Source organism: Psammomys obesus, unplaced genomic scaffold (genome assembly GCF_907164565.1).
Source record: "Psammomys obesus unplaced genomic scaffold, mPsaObe1.curated_primary_1811, whole genome shotgun sequence".
Taxonomy (NCBI): Eukaryota; Metazoa; Chordata; class Mammalia; order Rodentia; family Muridae; genus Psammomys; species Psammomys obesus.
The window spans coordinates 57,624,878-57,637,485 of record NW_026591086.1 but is presented as its reverse complement, the minus strand read 5'-3'; the positions used below and the strand labels follow the sequence as shown (position 1 = coordinate 57,637,485).

At 42.9% G+C, this 12,608-nt stretch overlaps 1 long non-coding RNA gene across 1 annotated transcript; it reads left to right on the top strand.

Moving 5' to 3' along the window:
• Nucleotides 1-19: 19 nt before the first annotated feature.
• Nucleotides 20-3,779, top strand: LOC129678662 (uncharacterized). The gene is made up of 3 exons (XR_008720424.1): nucleotides 20-46; nucleotides 2,405-2,626; nucleotides 3,744-3,779. It is a non-coding gene; the product is annotated as an uncharacterized LOC129678662 (long non-coding RNA).
• Nucleotides 3,780-12,608: the final 8,829 nt, after the last annotated feature.

The window sequence follows — 12,608 nt, the reverse complement described above, 5'->3', positions numbered from 1 at the left end:
CAGCACAGCACAAAGGAACACAGACGGAAACAAAACTTATGATCAGGTAAATTGTTTATGCTATACACAAATTTTAAGTAAACAAAGTGAACATAATGGGAGAGACAATAAAACAGAATTCTCGGAGCTTGATAATCTCTTCTACGGTTTTAAGACAGAAATCAAGGAAAATTTAGAAATTATGACTATATAACTTTAACTCAATTTAACTTTAATCATTGGACCAGCCTTTTATGTCTTCTCAAAGGTAAAGGTTTAGAAAAGATACCGGAACAACACAAAGAACAACTAGAACAATATAAAGAAAAATTAAAAGTTGGAAGCAAGGCATAAAACAAGAGATTCAAGAGATTATTGAACAAAACAACAGAGAGTTAGGTGTGAAATATGGGTACAGACCTTCAAAGAAGAATTTAGAATACTAAGTAAAGAAAATAGTCAGGCAGAGGTGAAAGATAAAGATAAAGAAAGCCAACCAAAGGTGGTTAGAGAACAAACGTTAGCTTATCCAGTCAGTATACAGCAGAGACCAGCAGATGATGATCATCCACAGGATTATCACGAAGCTGAATGATGCCCTGAGGAAGTGCTAGATCTGAGGAAATTTAAGCAAAGTGTCACTAATTTTGGAATGCATTCACCATGTGTAAAACAAATGCTGATTTCCTGGTCAATCATAAGTAGAGTAATCCCAAAAGACTGGGAGGATATGGCAAAGGCAATACTAGAACCTGGGCCAAAGGTGTTGGTGTTAATAAGGAACAGCTGGTTGGTGATGGCTGATAGGCTGACACAGAGATACAAGCTGTATATAATGAAGAAACCTTAGCAGTATGTCGCCCAGCAGCCTTAAATGCTTGGGACAAGGTTGAGGAAACAGGAAAAAGGCTTGAGCCCTTCTCGCAGGTCATGCAAGATCCAAGTGAAACATTCACTAACTTTTTGCAAAGATTGACTCAGCTGTGGATAGAAGTATACCAGATCCACTAGCTAGAAAGGCACTTATAGAATCTTTGGATTTTAAAAATGCTAATACTGAATGCAAAGAGGCAATAAGGCCATTAAGAGCGAGATCTGCACCAATAGATGAATGGATTAGAAATACGATTGACTTCAGACCTTACTTACCCAGTGTGACCTTGATAGAAGCTATCCCTAAAGACCTTGGGAAATGTCATAATTGTTGTGTGCAAGGTTACTACAAAGGAAATTATAAGGAAAACCAAAATGATTAAAAAAGGGAGACTATGGTTCCTAAGTTATGCAGAAGATGTGGCAAGGGGAGATATTGGCCCAGTGAATGTAGAGGAGCAACAGATAAATGGGGTAATCCTTTATCAAAAAATGTCCAAGGGGGCCTCTTGAAGGCCCCAATACAGGACAGTAAACACCACTGCTCTGGGAATAAACATTAAAAAATCAGACAGTGAGGTCAGAGCAAGTTCTATAGATAAATTTAAAAAACAGGAAGGAAACAAAAAACAAATTTGCTGGCAAACCTCTATAGATAATCAGTGGCTAAAGTTAAAGATAATTTTAAATAATTTTGAAATTGAAGGCATGGTGGTTCCTGGGCTGATGTCACAATTAATCACTCCTAAATCCTGGCCATTTCAAGAGGTGGCTATCCTCTTGAATTCTAAGGAGTTGGAACTTTAAGTAAAAGAAAGTGTCAGGTGGCTTAAATATACAGGAACAGAAGGTGAAATAGGAAAATTATGGCCATGTGTGGCTGATATAAACATAAATTATGGGGAAGAGATCTGTTATAACAATGGGAAACCCAGATTAACATCCCCCCAATTTCAGAGGTAATACTCCTGATAAAGAAGTTAAAATTATTAAAAATGCCATCCAAAACAGTTACAGATGGTCTAGGCTGTCCATAAACAAAATACAACAGAGGCTGTGTTTTCAACTTCATGTTGGAAAGACACTGCTGATAAAACACCCAAAGACTTAACCAGTAAGGTGGCTGGCTGACCAACCTATTTGGATTGAACAATGGTCTAGGAATAAAGAAAAAATAAAGGCCATAGAACAGAGGTTGGGGGACTCTTTGAATCAAAATAGAGAGCCTTCAGAGCAATCCAGTCTGGTACTTACAATAACACTAAAAGAGGTGGTTCCAATACTTTTAAACTGCTATTAAAAACTGTTTAGGGTATTAGGTAATACCCTATACCCTAATAGGTAATACCCAATACCATTAGGTAATGCAAGTTAATTGCTAGTAACTCATAGTCATATCAGATACTAGTCTAATTCCTCACAGGAGTATACATCCTAGGTTTAAGACATAGATATGATTTTGTAGACAGATCAATTACATAAAGATAGGTGGTCTTGAAAACTCCAGAGACCTACAGAATATGGCATTTAAAATGTCTTTATTATTTTAAAGATTCATTGACCATGAGACAGGTCATCTCCTGGCAGCACCCCACCTACCTCAAAGAAGATGATGAGCATTAAAGAACTTCCATATGGAGACGGCTTCAAATGTGACAAATGAGCCAACTGGACAAAAAGAAAATGCCCTCGTTTCACAACAGACAGATTTCTGCTAAAAAATGGGCAAACTTAAATGCAGGAGAAGTCGACGGCTGAACTCTGCCAAGACAGGGTAAGCAAGTCCCAAATAGTTCCTGCTTCACATATATGCCTTTCAAATATTCTGAGCCAGAAGGCTAAAGATGATGCTCCAACGTTATAGAGAGTTTTGGGTGATTGTTCAGGCAGCAAACTGTCTCTGTCGATTTTTTTTTTTTTTTTGGAAGCTGCTAACATGCACTTCCTGTTTACTCCAGGAACTAATTTTCTTCCTTCTCAAGTCTCTGGTGGGGTTGAAGACCAAATAGTTATAGTTCCACAATTAAGCTTAAGTTGTTTAGAATTTAAGAAAATGTTTTCATATAAGTAATACCAATAAGGGTAAAAGTTATTTTGGCATAGAACTCTAAACTTGTCAAGATAGGATAATCAGATACTTTCTCCTAAGTTGCCAAATACACATTGCACATGTAAATTTTACCTAATAGTTTTCATAACTTTTATAATTATTATTGTATTAAAAGAAAAGGAGCCTTTTATTGGACTTAAAGGGGGAAATGTTGGTATAATATCCTTGTGGAATGTATACAATTTACCCTTGTTCATTCAAATGCTGATTTCTCTACCTCACTATCTGGTTTCAATCCGGACATTGCATTGTGATGTTCATTCTAAGCATCACCTGTCTCAAGTTAGCATAAACATGCCACCATTAACACTGCCAACACTGTGCCTATTATGCACAGATAATATATGGGAAAATTAACGTTAGTTCTTTATGATTCTATTGTGCTAAGATTTACAAAATATGGAAAATTCTGCTGTATATTTTTGTGAGAAGACAACACTGTAAAGATTTGAAATCATTAAATAAAATCCAATTTTTTTAACCCAAGAACCCATCAAAATGGTACCAGAGTATGTAGGGAAATACAGAGGAATATAGCAGAAAAAGCATTTCAGTAAGGAAAGTGACCTAATGTCTTTCCAGTGGAACCTCTTCCTCAGCGATAGGCAGTTCACACACTAGTGAAAGACCGCATTGAGATGACAGAGTGGTGCTCCCTGTGACTGAGAATTCCTACAACAAACTGTAGGCATAGGCTGATGGGCTAATCGATATTTCAGTGACGATGGGCTTGGAGTACCACTGAGCCGAAGGATTACGGTTTATTTTCATCTATCTTTAGCTCTCAGAGTGCCATTTGTTTTGTGTACCTTGGTTCCAGACCTAACACCCTAATGAACAAATAAATCCCTCTGGAATGTCTGGACTTGACAGAATTTTCTGCTCCACCAATGGAAGAGCTAAGAATGATGCAGGATAATGTTTGAGTCCAACAGCTGAGCTGCTCCCATCTTGCTCTAACCCACCTCTCTGAACGTTTCCACCAAGGTATTTTAAGTTGGCTTTTTTTCTGTCGCCATAAAAGCTGAATGAAACAACTTCCACACTGAACTCTGTATTAGGGGAGACATCAGTCTGTGATCTTGGCTCGTCATCAGTCATCCTTTGCTCTGTAAAAAGCCGTTTTTTTATTCCCATGAGGCGGAGCTGTTTCTTCCAGTGACAGCACCTGTCAGGTTCATTATGTACACCATGGAAATAAATGACAAAGCACCTGAAACCACAGAGGGGGGAATGCCATGCATCTGTTAAGATGGGCAGAAATTATGGAAACCCGTTGGTACAGCAGAGGCCGCTAGCTGCTGCCCAGTGTTGAGTCTCACCCTTGTCCTCAAAAGACCAGATTCCCGAAGGAGTGGTAACAGACACAGCTATAAGACTGCAGCTTCCATCTTGCTGAGAGCAGCCATGACAGATGCCAGGGAATGCTGGGGGATTTCGAAGAAGACTGTCCTAGGGCAGCTACCTCAGCCAGGAGTGAGCTGTGTGGCCTCCTCCTTTCTTCTTGTCACAGAAACAAACATTGAAGTCCACAGACGTTAAGGTCAAGGTTGCGCAGAATGTTTCCAGAGCCTGTAGGTTTGATTCTTAGATAACCCACGTATATGCTCTTCAGAGGCCATTTTCGTTTTCCTGATTGTATGCAAGCCGACACTGCATATGAAAATCCATTCCTGGCTTTAGGGATGGGAACTATAAGGAGCTTAAATTAATTTTGTTTTGAATCCAAACAGTCATGTCCTTCTCTCACAGTGATAGAACTCTGTGTCACCCGACTGTGGAGGCTACATGCTTCTGGAATGCGTCCCTTCTACAGCCATCTATTTATATTCAAATATTTAAGTAAATATATTTTTAGTCTTTAAAAACATCAAAAGGAGTTCTGTCAATTTGCTCAACATTTTATCACAATAGTAAAATTGGTAGATGTAGGTCAGTGGTTCTCAGTGGGAGTAACTTGAACCATAAGGACATTTGGCAAGGTGTGGAGATGTTTTTGGTGGAGAGGAGCTTGCTGTGCCTTTCGTCTTTGTAGACATCAAGAGGGCAGGGTTGAGAAGAAGCCCAAGCCAAGGCTTCCGGTGGAGGTACGCTGAATGGCGCCCATGCCTTTCTCTGTTTGAAACGTCAAAGGCTGAAAACTCAGTCAAGATCTAACAGCTTCGTGCCCCTCCCTCACACAGCAGCTTTGCCTCCATGGCTGCAGGGTACGAATGAGTCAGAGCTATTTATGGTTTCTCAGGGGTCAAGGGGTGGCTTCGCGGATGGTGTGGCTTCCGTGAGAGCTTTTGCTTTGCGTCGTGGGCTTGCCTGCTGACTGAGCGCTCAGACTTCTAAGCACAGCCTCGGAGAACACTGCCCCGTCTGCCTGCGCAGCAATGCTGCGGTGACAGGAGCTCCACGATCTTTTCTTCCAGGGTCTCCCCACCTCCATTTCATGAAACCAGTTACTCGTGCCCATTGAGAAGATGAATGAAAAAATTCTAATGAAAAATAACCCACTCCCTAGGTTGGAGAGCTGGTCCAGTTGGCAAACTGCCTGTTACACAAGCACAAAGATTGGCGTTGGGCTCTGTTGTACCCACATGTAAAACCAGGCATGGTAGCATGCATCGGTACCCAGCACTGGGCAGGAGGGAGGTTGGAGAAGGGAGGCTGAAATGGAGGTGCAGACAGGTAGATACCTGAAATGCATTGGAGAGCTGGTCTAGCCGAATCCATGAGCTTCAGGTTCAATAAGAGACCTTGTCTCAAGTGATAAGGTAGAGAGATTGAGGAAGACACTCGACATGAACGCTTCTACATGCACACATGTACCCTCAAGTACTTATGCCCACACCTACATTAACACATCTATACACCACACATAGAAAGAAGGACAGGGGGGAAGAAGGAGGGATGGAAAGAGGGAGGAAAGGAGGGAGAAATGTCAGTTTTGGTTCTCAGACAATAAATGAAACGATTAAAGACTACAGTGGCTTCAGACAGTCACACTTCAGCGAAGAAGTACTTCTCTTTATTCTTCCGTGAATCTGCACAATACAAGTGTCTCGGAGCTGACTACAACCAATGAAAGCAGAACCAGAGAGCAGTAAAGCAGCATCGAATGCACAGGCTTCTGTGTTTTATATGGTAAGGAAGCTTTTAAGACTATTCTGATTCCTAGGAGCGGGCTTGGGGACTTAAACTAGGAAGAGCTTTGTGACCTTTTCTGGAGAGACATGAAAAATGCCTGTTCACCCCAGCAGAGCAGCGGCAGAGCCAGATTCTGTCCAATGTCGTCTTGGGGGTGGGATTCCTTATGAGCTTGTGGCTGACTCATAATCAAAACATCACCATTGGGAAGGCTTCAGGGTGATGTACAGGTGGCCACAGCAGTGAAGGGTCCCGTGAAGCAGCTATTGCTCTTGAACAACTGCAGCAACGAGGACTCGACAACACACAGGCAGGTACCCTACCAAAGACCCCACTCCTGTCAATCACACTCCTGTAGCCTTTGGAAAGGAGGAGTCCTGTAGACAAACCCATGGCCGTCATGAGCTTCCCTCCTTCATAAAGGAATGTGACGAGGCCCAGTCTCCCGAGGGTCTCATGCAGGTGATCACAGACACTGCTGTAAGACAGCAATGGTTTGACTGCACTTGGGAAATGTCTCCGGGAGGTCCCCGAGAGAAGCAGAATGTCTGATTAGCACCCCCAGGTGACTGAACAGGCTGAACGGTCCTGGCACAGACCAGCATGCTTCTAGCTCCTGAAGTAAGTTGTGGAAGGGATTTCCCTTCATGCCTTTAGCAACAGATAAATAATAACATTGGGAAAGGAATAACCTTGATTCTCTTCAGCAAAGGCAAAATCACACCAGATATCAATGACTAAATTGTCATTTAAATTGCAAGGAGTGAAATTAGGGAAATTTCACGCACTCAGTGCATAGTATTTGAGAAACCCATCACAAGGCATGGCTCCCAAGGCGCTCAGCAGAGAGAGCTGCAAAAACTCAAAATGCGGCTCAGCATCAATCATCATCCTTGAAAGCTCAGCAAAGAAGGTCCAGAACCAGGCCTGCAGAGTCCAACATCCAGTTAAGCAGGCATGGAGCCCTGGCCGCCAGTGGGCCGGCTCTCAAGAATGGTAGATCCTGCTGGGAGTCCATCACAAGATTCCCAGAAAGACTCTTTTACCTTTAGATTCAGGATCAGGAGGCTTGGGGTGGATGGTAGCGCCTGGCTCATTTGCTTACTCTTTTGCTTACGTCTTTTGTTCTTTAGAAACTTACTGTGTCTGGTCTTGACCATGACTGTGAAAAGATCCAAGATCCCCTCTGCCCTAGGGGATGACTGCACTGAGCTCAGACGGTGTCTGCACACTGAAATAAAAGCAAATCCTCACAGGCCAGCGTGTGCTCATCTGCTGGTAGGCTCTGTGCTCCCTCAGCAAAAGAGCAAAAGGGGCAGCAAGAAAGAAATATCTAGGTAGTACCTACAGTATGACTCCTACGCTGAAGTAGCCGGCACTGAGGAGAGTTTGACAATGGGTACTGGATATATATATCTATCTTATTTGATGGATGTCATTTATCTCTCTGAGGATTCCTACACATACACACCAGGGATCTACAGAGGAATCGGGAGGCAGACAACTCATTCTCCTTATAAATCTAGCTCTGTTGTGCAGTGTGCTCATTTTACCTCTGCCTTCTTCATCACATCTCTCCCCATCTTTTAGATTCACTGAGAGCTCACCAAGTCCTGGAAGTTGCTAATAAAAACCCAGGCAGGGACCGCACCTGCGGACAGCTCACTCTACCTGGCCGTCATAGCCCGCCTGGAAGGAACACGGGCCTTTCTGGGGAGCTGTAAATCACACGTTTATCTTGCCCGAGGGCAGCTTTTCTAAGCTGGAAAGAAATGAAGGAGGCAGCAAGTGGCAGGCAGAGCCAGGACAGACTCCCACGGAAGTGCCGGTTCTGCCCGCTCACCTGTGCTGGGGGACCGCCTGTGTGGGAGGAGCCACTTCCTGTTGAGGGTTCTGCTGCTTCAGAGCACTTCGCTGTTACATGGGAGAGACAAAATTTTGAGGAAAAATGAGCCAAATGAGAGCATTGCATAACTGGAACGACTGAAAACATCCATTTCTTTTTATGTATCCAAATGAGGGCAATAAAAATTAAGCACAGCCAGGGTGCTAGTGCGGGCTGTAATACTAGCACTGGGGGGGGGGGGGGCGGCAGGCGGATCCCCAGAGGCTGCTAGCAAGCCCTCAGTGAGCTCCAGGCCTGTGACAGCCTATGCCAACAACGTGGTCAGAATGGTGCGTGCACCTACACAGATAGTGCCTGCACACACACACACCACAGAAAGCACAGCCTGAGTTTGTATCATTTTCCAATAATGCCTTATTCCCATTTATGAGGTTTATAAAATTCACGCTCATGAATTCTAAATTGGACAACACAGAACCACGTTAGGGCTCTCATATGATGAGTCTACACAAGTGCATGTGGTCATGAGATCGCCACCAAGATGAAGGTGGAGAATAGTTCCTTTCTCCTCAGATTTCCAAGGGTCCCACTGAACCCACGCCCTCGCTCCCCCATCACTTGGCAGTCACTGACATCATTTCCTGTCCCTGGCGTGCCGTGCCGCAAGTTCGGGAGTGCACTGAGCGCTCAGCCTTCCTTGCGCACTGCGGATCGGCCACTTGCCGCAGGCTTTGTACCGCAGCGTGGCATGGCTCCGCTGCGTGTGCGATGATACGCCCATCCCGCTGCACAGCTGAAGGCAGGTGCGTCACGGAAATCAGGAAGGAAGCATCTGTAGGTCCCAGACCAGAGCTGTCCCATCAGAAGCACGCCCCTTTTCTTGGGTAAACAACCACTCAGGAGTAGGATTGCTCGGTGGTATACAGTTATGTGTTAAGTGTGTACTTCACGTGTAAGACAGACTCCCGTGTTTCCCAGGGCTGTCGGGCCACACTGCCTTCTGCTCAGTAAAGAGGCCGTCCTTCTTTCCAACACTGTCTTCCCCATCCTTCCAGCGTCATTGTTTTAAAATCTTGCCTCATGACAACCTGTTAATTAACAGGTTGTCATGAGATCCCATGTTGACTTCGTCTATTTGCCTTTTATATCTTTTCTTTCAGAAGCGCCTGTTCAAATCTTCCCCCCCTTCCTCCTTTGGTGCACCCCTGCACCTAGCTTCTTACGTGGGTGCCGGGACCCATAAACACACAGGTCCTTCCAAATGCACAGCCACTAATTTTCTCACAGACATTTCCCTCTGCTAAGTGCAGATTCCTACCAGGTACACACTTTTCAGCTATTTTCTTCGGTTCACTGGCTAGCATGTCCATTGGAACAGTATTTTTCTGTGAGCAGAAGCTTTAAATAGTGACAGTCAAGTGAATCAGAATTTCCCTCTTGTAGCTTGTGCTTTTGGTGTCTTATCTATAAAGATATACTCCAAACTCAAGACATTTTAGGACTTTTCTAGTTTAGCTTTTATATTTGGGTCTATGATACAATTTTAGTTAGTTCTTGTCTATAATGGGATATGGTTTGAGACTCACATTTTACTTCTTTCTTTATCCTTTGGGATTTTCATAATGTGCACGTCACTCGCTCACACCCATCCCTACGCTTTCTCCAGCTCCCCTCTAGTCCTTTAACAAATCCTCTCTGAACTTCACATTCTCATTTCTTATTTTTCAATTAAAAGAAAACCTCCAAGCCTCAATTAGTCACCAATTAGTTCTTCATATATGGGCAGTGCTCATCATTTTGTTTCTTTCTGACTATCTACTTCCAACATAACTTGCTGAAAATTCTCTTGTGTTTACTGAATTACTAACTCAGTCTTGCCCAAAAAACCAAATGATTGTGTTCATGCCTTTGCATGGTGTCCAATTGTTCTATATGTATCCTTTCACTGCTACAAGAGTTTCTTGATCAGCATATTTCCTTTATAGTAAGATTTAGATTTGCACAGTGTGAGTTCTGTATCTTTGCTCTTCTCAGTATTTTTTTATTTTCCAATATATATTGTTAAATTAATTTGTACAACAAAATTCTGTTAAACTTTTGATTGGCATTGTGTTAAATCTATATATCATTTTGAATATGTTTTTATAATTTAACTTGATTACAAACTTATAGAAATTACACGAAACTCAAATTTCAGTGCTCATAATAATTTAGACACAGACACAGTCATTTACTTCTCTGTTGTTCGTGGGCTCCTTCACGCTGTAAAAGCAGTATTTTGTATTTATAAGAGACCACACATATTAGTCAAAGCTTTAAGCAGTTATGGTCTGGCCTGTTACAGGAAGACTGTGCTGGCCCTTCCTGTAGACTGTGGGTTCGAGAGCACCCTGCCATCTAGTACAAGCTCTATGGCTATAAATTTGCCCTAGAGCGCTGCTTTAGCTGAGTTTCATGCATTTTCATATCCTGCGCTTTTACTCATGTCATCATCCACAGTGTTTTATAATTTTTCCTTGTGATATAATCTTTGTACCACTGGGTATGTAAATGTATTATTAAGTTCCCAAGTGTTTATAGATTATCTATATATGTCTTAATGATTGATTCATAAGCTTAATTCTTCACTTTATTCTCTCCTGTTCTTTGGGATATTATCAGGTTTTAGTTTTAGGTATCATAAGAGTCACCGTATGTTTTCAGTTTGGCTTTATGCCACCTTTTGTGTTATAATGGAGGAAAAGAAAAATGTCTCTTACAGATGTTTATTTTGTTGTTATGTTTAATTTTGAGACTGTAATTCAATTACAGTGTGTCTTCCTTTCCTCCTTCCAAATCCTTCCATGCGCTCCTCCCAAGTCTCCTTTCAATTCATGGCCTCCTCTTATATGAATGTGCATATGTAGATACAGGAGTATTTCTAACATGTTGAATCCATATGATGTTACATGTGAGTTTGATTTCAGGGCTGACTGTCTGGACAGCCAGTTGGTGTGCTCCCCCTGGGGAGGACCACTTCTCTGCTCCCCACTCTTCTCAGTTATCTGCAGTTCTTGTTTAGGGTTGGGGCCTTGTGAGCTTTTCTCTGCAGTGGGCATGCTCACTGGTGGTGTCCTTGTTCAGCTCATGTGTGGGCAGCCAAGTTGGTGAAACCTTACGGGTGTAGCTTCTGATGTCACTAGGAGACGTAATTTCACAACAAACTTTCTGGTCCTCTTGCTCTTATGGTCTTTGCATTCCCACTTCCACACTTTTACGGCCACTTTGATGTGGACTTTCTGGCAGTTTTCAGTTGCCTTCTTTTGTTTGCTTTCTGTTGAGAACCGTGCTATCTTTCTTTCCTTTGCTCCCTGTACACCAGGTGCCTGCTCTTTTTGTTCCTGTCCTACCCAGGATTCCTGTGTGTCTTTTTCTTTCTCTCAGTCTTTCTCATGAACATCACCATGTGAATGCTTTGCAGAGATTACAAATGTGTGTACATACCTTTGTCTCTGGTTGGTCTTTAAGAATGGATAAAGAGCTGGTGAGTTCATACCAAAAACATGTGCTGTCCAAGTCTGGAGACCTGAGTTTGATCCCTGTAGTCAGCTCCTGAACGTTGTTCCTGCCCTTTTCTCATATACAAATAATAATACTGATGATGATAATAACAACAATAAAATGATAATAAAATAAAAACTATCAAATTAAATTTTAACTTCTTTCTTATGACCATTTAGAATCTGTCTTTCCCTCCCTCTGTCTTTCCCTCCCACACTTTGCTGGGGCTGACATTTCTTCCATCTCATTGAAAATCTGTTTAATTTGTTGCTGTGCCACTTTAGGTCTCTGATAATTTGTGCAGTTATGATGTAGAATTTAAATACAATTCCAACACTGACTTAAAACTACCATCAGGATCTGACGAGATCAGGCGTGTTCAGGGAGGTATGGCCATGGGCCACATCAGGATCATTTAGAATCTTCAGGAGAAGCAATTCTCCCGAGAATGAACCGCCTCTTCTATAGCACGCGTTGTATTCCATCACTCCTCAATCCCATGACAGGCCGTAAATACGATCTTAAAGCCGTGTCAGCTCTTCCAGGACTGTCGTCATCTTACAACAGGTGAAAGAGTGATTGATCACAGGAAAGCAAAGGAATTCTTGAACAGGGGAACCAATGAAGTCTGGAAGTCCGAACACGTGTTTTATCCTTCAGATAACTGTTTTGAAATGGGGTATGCGTGGAAGGCAGTTTTAATTATTTGCTCTTTAAAGTGCCTCCGTCACGCCCTCCTTGCGGAAGGCTGCCCGCTGGCCTCCACACTGCAGCCCGCCCGCCCGCAGTGACCCACCCCAGGGTGCTTTGGCTAGGGGGTGCGCGAGCACAGTGGGGCGGAGAGAGGCTGGACTTGCTGGTTTAGGGGTTCATTCCAGTATGTACTGCTTCTCCTTTCTTAAAATACATGGAATGAGAAGAAAAAATAGCAGTTGCCAGTAATAAGCTTTGGGTAATGAGTGTGAAGTTGAGAGGGGACCAGCGAGGGAGTTTCTACACCAGCCATTAATCCCACAGTTCCCTTAGCTGCCGGCCGCCTCCAGCACCTGACAGAAATACGTGGACCGCAAACGCATTTCTAATTTTTCTAGGAGCCACATTAAAAAATATAAACCACTTAATGAA